Raw genomic sequence first — 7,761 nt, 5'->3', positions numbered from 1 at the left:
AGTCATTTTGTTATCGTACATACTACTGGGGGTGTCAACAGGTACCCAATTATCTGATTACCTGATGTACCCAGAATTGATTAATCAATTTTGGATTCACTATGAGAAAATCGATTAATTTTTGGATTGGTTATGGGTAGTCATTTTAATGACCCATTAAGAGTCGGGTCTCCCCCGGGTATACATTGGATAAAAGGGTAAATAAGGTTTTTTTTTTTAATTATTAGAGAGGATGTTTATATTTATCATTTCGTATAATTATTATAAAGAGATACTTCAATATTCAAAATCTTTCACAAAGTTTAAATGATACAAACAAATAGAAGAGTCTGACTAACTTTACTAAGTTAGTAAGGTTTTCATCCTTACCAAGGGTCCTTGGACTCACCTTGTGATGTCAAAAAACATGATCTGATGATTTAGAATTGTAGAAGGCAAAATTCTATAAACTTTGAAAAAAAAAAAAACCTTCAAAAGTGTTTTTCACCGTTGAATTTTTAAAAAGTTGGGTGGAAGTTCAATAGTCGTCCACTCTCAAAACCTTGGATCAAGCCCTCGAAAATCGTTTTTTGAATTTATTAGATAGTTGTGGTGTTGAATTTCTAATGTAGTAATCCATTTGAGCAAAATGACCCTTAGTAATTAAGTCAAATTAATTTCTTTTTAATCTTAATAGGTACATGAATGGGTATCGAGTATTTGTTGGGTTGATTCTAATTGCAAGGGTCTCATATCGGAAAATGAAACCGATATTTAAGTTCAGGTCTGATTCTAGTTATACATGGAACCAACCCAAACTTAGCCCATTGACACCTTTACATACTGCATCTAAGCGGCCTAGGGGTGCAACTTGGTCCTGTTCAAATGGAGAACTGAACCAAATTAATAGTTTTGGGGTGGTTTGGTTCAGTTTGGAACAAGTTACAGTTTGGTTTTGGATTACGAAAATGGAGAACCGATCAATTTGGTTCGATTCTCGGATCAAGTTTGTATAGAACCAAACCAAGCCAAGAATCGTACCCCCCATGCAATATATATATTATTGTGAATTATTTTAGGAGTTAGGACATAGATTAGTGATTTTTTATGGATAAACTAATGACATTTTATGGTTAGATTTGTGATTTATTGTATAAAATTTTATGTTTGTTTTTTTCATTAAAAAATATTACAAAAAATTTATAGAATATTGGCAATCCATAGAGCCAAACCGACTTTAATTCGATTTGGGTTGGTTTGGTTCCAATGGAATTTGATTCGGTTCTGATTCTAATTTCATGGAACCGACTTATGTCGGTTTGATTCCAATTTGAGAACCAAGTTGCACCCCTATTTGCACCATCTCACTAGAGAAATGAGATTACTCAAATGATATTTTGGAAATCTTACTAAAATGCAGATGAATCAACCAGAATTTCATACTTTTATTAGAATAATTATTTTTCTAATTTAAATATTTGTTATTAAAATAAAATTAATAATCTTGTGAATAATGATCTTATAATTTATCTTATTTTATTAAAAAAGTTTAATTATTTATATATAAATATATTTTGATAAATAATTGTAAACCAAGCTAAATGTTTTATATCCTCCGAGACGAGATGACTCGTTGGAGATAACCCGGGATGGGCTTGGTCCATCACTGTTAGTGAGCTTTGCTAGGCCCATTTATCCCCAACTTCTAAGGGTGTGTTTGGAAGCGGCAGTTGGTTATCGTACGATGACTCCAACTCTAATTGAAATAGAAAACTAAATAATGAATTCATTTTGGGAGTTACTATCAATTTTCAAAACTCTAACTCCTGTTAACTCCACCTTCCAAATGTGTCCTTAAGTTCATCCAATTCAAAGTGGATAGTGGTGTAAGTTTTTGGTCCTTTATGTCTTAATGATTATTCATAAATGGCGTAATTGTGTATTTTGTGCTTCAGTTAAGAGAGAAAATAAAAAAAATTACTAATCAATTAAACATTATCCAAATTTTAATTAGAAAATGAGTCGGTCAAATGACGGAGCTTAAAATGGGTTGGGTTTGGGCCGAATAGAAGTATGTCCATATCCAAAATTTTATTCGGATATGGATCCATACCCAAGTCCATCCAGAACATATATATATATATATATATATATATATAAGCTAAAACCATATTGGAACCATTTTTCTTTCATTAAACCTGTATCCGACCCGACCAAATTACTTGATTTAAGTCAGCCAGGTCGGACGTATACTTTTGAATCGTTCAACATTATTTTGCTATATTTATTTTTTAATTGTTATACTATTCTATTTTACTATTATAATTCCTATAAAATATAAGACTTCATGTTATATTAAGTAGTAGAAAACAAATATTTTGAAAAACATAAAAAATATAATTTTCAAAGTAATATATTATTTGGATATAGGCGACTATAGGAATGGAACCATATCCAACTTGGGTCAGGGGAGATCAACCCATATTTTTATTTGGGTATACTCCAAATTAAGGTAAAAACCCCTTAGATTCAGATCACTCGGATTTCAAATAAGATCCGACCCATTTTGTGCCCTATCAAATGATAGCATCAGGGAAAATAGTGCAAGTTGAGGGTTCTTAGAAGAGTACCCAAATTGTGATATTAAGGTATATAAAACTTAAATACACATTTTGATAAATTTGATGGGTGGATTCGGATTAATGTTGTCAGTCCATATAAGTAAAATAAGATAATTAGAGGTGATAATTTTCACAACATTTACAGTCGATTAGAGAATGAGGAGAGATTAGAATACAAGGATAGAAACGTAGAGAGAATTATTTACATATCTGATGAGTAACATGGTCATCTTAATGATCAAAATCTAGGATATAATCAATTACTCGAGGGGTAAGGGGTGTTGGGTTAGGGAGGGTGGAGGGAAATTAATGGCCTTGGGGCTTCTTATTATAGAGTAAATATTATAATATATTTGAAAATAGTGGGTCAATTCTCTGAAGTTTAGGGATCATGGTTTTGAAACTTGGTTTCACATCTTGTCTTGTTCATGCTAGATACCGAGTTGTTTTGGATGAGTTTTCTGATATGTTTGAAACGCCTCATTCAACAATGAGAAAAATGAACTTGGGGTTTTAAATTTTGTCTCATACATTGACTTGTCCGTCTGTCTCATCAATACTTGATACCGAGACAACTTGGACGAATTTTGAAACCATGCCAGGGACGTGATTGTCGGACTCTGATTCCCATCAACAAATCATTTGTGTATCTTTTCTTCTCTTCTTCCCCTATTCTATTTTATATATTTATTTGATTAATTTGGATTACATCGAAGTTATGAACAAGTATTTGTTAGGAAAATCTAAAAATTAAAATAAAATAAATGGAAATGTCCTTAATCCCCCCAAAGTAAACATGATTGGCATGATGGTGGTATGATGACGGTCCCAAGCATGCCAAACACAACCAAATAAATAGGTTTTTTTTTTTTTTACAACAAAAATCAAACCCTTTTTTAAAAGCATGAGTGGGGGCAAATCTCTTCTCCACTTGAAGGGGGATGGTCAAAGGCAAGTTTCCATTTTTACTCATTTTGCACCTCTGTTGAAATTCACCCAACTCCATTTGATTAAGAAAGCTAAGCTTGTCTCACCATTTTCATGCCTTGAAGCCCTTTTACCACTCCTTATGTCTCCCTTTTAAAAACATCTAATAACGAACTCCACTAGAGTAGTTTAGTTTATTCATTCTTTTAGGGACAATCTTCAAAAGTGGCTAGCTCGCTCTCTCTCTCTTGATAGGTGGCCAGCTTTCTCTTCTTCTCCATTGGACAAACCTAGAGAGAGCTAATTATCAAATAAAACTTATTTAAGTGATCCACTTAAAGTTGTACGTGTATTAGTACGTGGGAAAATTGGTGAGAAAATGATTTTTCCTAGAAATACAATTTGCAAGTATATTTGATTGTGCATCTTCACTAGGAAAATCATTTTTCCAAGAAATAGATTTTCTGATTTTCCTATCTTGACAAGAAAATATTTGATTAACCCCCCTAGAAAAATGGTTTTTTTCGTAAGGCTAGAAAAATCCTGACGTTTTTCTCTCAAGAAAACTTCAACCCAAAAATTAGAAACCCAACTCTTTTTTACATTTTTTGAGTTGCAATTAAACAACTGCAAACAATTTATAATGAAACCCATTTCTCTGGACCATTTTTTAAAGAAATTGATTTTATCAAGAATATATATATATATTCTTTTTTTTTTTTTTAAAATTATGTACACTCAGAAAGTTTTCCATGACATAATATGTGACACCCATCATCCAAGGTCTACCTATTACTTAGTCTACAATGATTCGATTATCTTTTTTTTATGGGAGTCTTAAGTGGAATTCTCTATTATATTATTCCACTAACTACATCATATATTGTGTAAATGTCTTGTATTTTGTTGCATCATATAGAGTTGTGAGGGATTTCTGTTTTGAGGAATTTTATATATTTTGATAACTCTCGATTTTACAAATAGAGATCTTTAGGAGACTGTAAGACTCATGAGAAAATAATTATTGTTCTTGCTCTATTCGATGGACGTACTTCATTTTTTAACACCATATAGGTGCCAAAAGTAGATTGTTATAGTTAATTTTCCAAGGTAAAGGCTTTTAAATGTATTCTTGGAGGACCAGCAATGTAAAAGCATCTTTGATACAAAGATAGCTTATTTTTAATATTCTCTAAGTGGGATTATATACTCTTATACCAAAACAAGTTTAATTTACATTGAAAACCATTTGAACTTTAACTTAAATCTCTTTTAGTTTCCATAAGTTTGGAATATTTTCTAATTTTCTTGTTGATTTAAATATCCATCAAATCCAATGCCATAAATCCTTCATTGCTTGAGGCCTTTAACTTTTTCAGAGTTAGAGAAAAGCACCTAAAAGGTTACGCTTGACTCACCTTATTTGGGCACTTAATCATTACCAATGAGGAATCCCTCTCTCTCCCCTCTCAACATGTCACATTAACGTGCTTTATAAGGCTCAGTATGGCTTTGCCCCATAGAATCAAAATAAACAAATCAAACGGTGGAGCCCACATAATCTACAAAAAGAATTAAATTGACAAAACTTGAGGCTGTTTGATTTGAGCATGAGAGAATGTATCATTATTTTATTTATTTATTAATTATTATTTTTTACTTTGAGAGGTCGTACGTACTATCCAATCTGACACGTATACACAGTTAAATAGTCATCTTTTTTTATGAAGGAATATGTAGAGATTCGAAGTCATGACATGAGGAGCAAACTACATCGTAATGGAACAAACTCATAGGTAAAAAATTAGGTTTCTGTTACACTAACGAGAAATGATCAAATTCAAATCAAGATCACCCATCAGTAACTTTTTGTTGGTAAGTCCACAATTAGATGAGCCAAACATTCCTGAAGTCAGTCCATAGAGGAAGAGTAAGGTTCATGACATTGGTCTTCCCTTTTTCCTTCTTAAAATTATCAACAAAATTAAAATAAGAAATATATTTGTGATCTTACACTTTCTATGAAATCTTCTTAAAAAAAAAAAAAAATCTTAAAAAGGAATTTCAGTATTTTAGAATTTTCACAGTAATACAAATTTGATTTTTTTGAATTTAAGCTTCCATTCAAGGCCTTAGTGGTCCTCTTCAGCTGTAACATGGATCAGCTTTGAAAAAAATTTGATAATGATTTCCATTTTCACATCCAAGAAGATTAATTCTTCCATAAGTATAACTGCATTCGTCAAATATTTGTTTAGAGGATATTTGTTTAGAGGTTTCTCTAAAGAACCACCCTTTAAAAGTAAAAGAGTAAGAATCTCATCTCATTAAAGTTAAGATCAACCAACCATCCAATCTCCAAAGTACGATCTTATGAGAATTTATCGACCAACTATTTTCTCCAATTCCTCAGTAATTAACAAAACCAATTCGAATGAAGTAAAATAATAGACATTTTAGTCATTGTGAATTATAAACTGATTGCCAATAAGTTATGTGGAAAATCTGGGAATTATTCAAACTAATCATCTGATCTACTAAATATAAACCCCTTTGTTAGAAAAAAAAAAAAAAAAAATCCTCATAAGTTGCACCCTTCGAAAGCAAGCATGGCATGGCAGCCTTTCTAAATACTTTATATTATTATTATAATTATTATTATTATTACATTTTCCTTGTTTTATGGGGTTAGAATATTTTCTCCAACCAAACTTTACTTTGCAAAGGTCCAGCTATTGAGATGTCGTAATCTCTTTGCTTTTTAGATTGAGATGAAGTGACTCCCTATGGGGGTGATACTTTCCTTTTATTTGGTGCATGGGCTAGGTTTTGTGAGAAGGATTAAAAAGGGGGATTAATATTGCCACATCGATTTTTACTGACGTCATACCAACTATGATTTACATAAGAATTGGTGTTTCATTAGTAAAAGTTGGTGTGGCAATAACAGCTATCTTAAAATTAAGATAAATATAAAAAAAAAGATTGAAGGGATTGATGTCGAAGACATCATAATCCCATAACCCTAGAAAGAGAATTAGGGAGTTGGCCTCCAACCTCGGTGTTTCCACAAAGAGTATAGTATATCTAAAGTAACATTAAAATGTGCATTGACTGTACATTATGATGTAGTGGTGCACACATAACCATAGATGCTTTTCATCGAGATTCGAGTGAAACTATCTAAGGGTATGTTTGTAAATTAAAAATGTTAATAAACGTGGATTTGTATAAATAATACTCATCTTTTTATAATATAAAATGTGTGAGCAAGAAAGAATCGCACTATTCTAGGGTTTGTGTGTATCGATTGACTTCTGGTCATAGCTAAACATTGATCGATTGATTTGCTGATGTTCGAGCCGTGGAGGTGTCGATTTGGGATCACAGGTTTGAAACGGATTTTGAGAATAAATTGACGGTGGGTGCTTCTTCCAAACAAACAAAACCCTATATGTAGAATGATTATGATCGTCCCTCTCAAGTACGTATGTTACTGTGACATTAATAAGATTGACAAACCAATGACCTCTATATAGAATGGATGGTACATGAAATTCAGAGGCCGACACGTGCCAACATTCCCAAGTGTACATATTATGACCATGACAGCATGCAATAAATCTAGGAATACCTTCCCTACAAAAAAGAGTAGGGATTAGAACAAATTAGAGGACCCAACTAAAGATATTTGAAGTTGATTTAATTGAAATTAATCCCAATGATTTTACCATACCATCACAATACGTAGCTAACTTATTAGTTGATTAGGTTTTTTGATTCAAATTTAATTGTAATTTTCATTTTTAATTTTGATTTAACTTGTTTAATAGTAAGGTTACTTTTATTTATAAAATAATGGTTTTGATCATATAAATTTGAAATGAGGTATGTTAAATACCATACCACAAGAGGATTATGAGCTAAGGAGGCATCATCTATTGGCCATCTTTTTAATTTTGCAGATTAAAGAAAAAAAAATGGCCTGAATGCTTTTTGTATTCAACCTCAAACTACAAACTCATAATTTTTCTCATCTTCAAGCTATTCAATCCCCATTATAAATTACCTTCAACCTATTATATTCAACTTATTGAAGAGAACCCATGAATTTTCTACTCAAAAATCTATTTTTTCTAAAATATACATATTTTTTATTCATGAGGTTTGAAGGTTATAAGAGATAGGATCTTAAAATTGAAATGTGGATATTAATTTAGAGTCATGATTTTCT

The sequence above is a fragment of the Akebia trifoliata genome, chromosome 5 (assembly GCF_017979445.1).
Source record: "Akebia trifoliata isolate Shusen 1 chromosome 5, ASM1797944v1, whole genome shotgun sequence".
NCBI classification, from domain to species: Eukaryota; Viridiplantae; Streptophyta; class Magnoliopsida; order Ranunculales; family Lardizabalaceae; genus Akebia; species Akebia trifoliata.
This window is presented reverse-complemented; position numbering follows the sequence as displayed.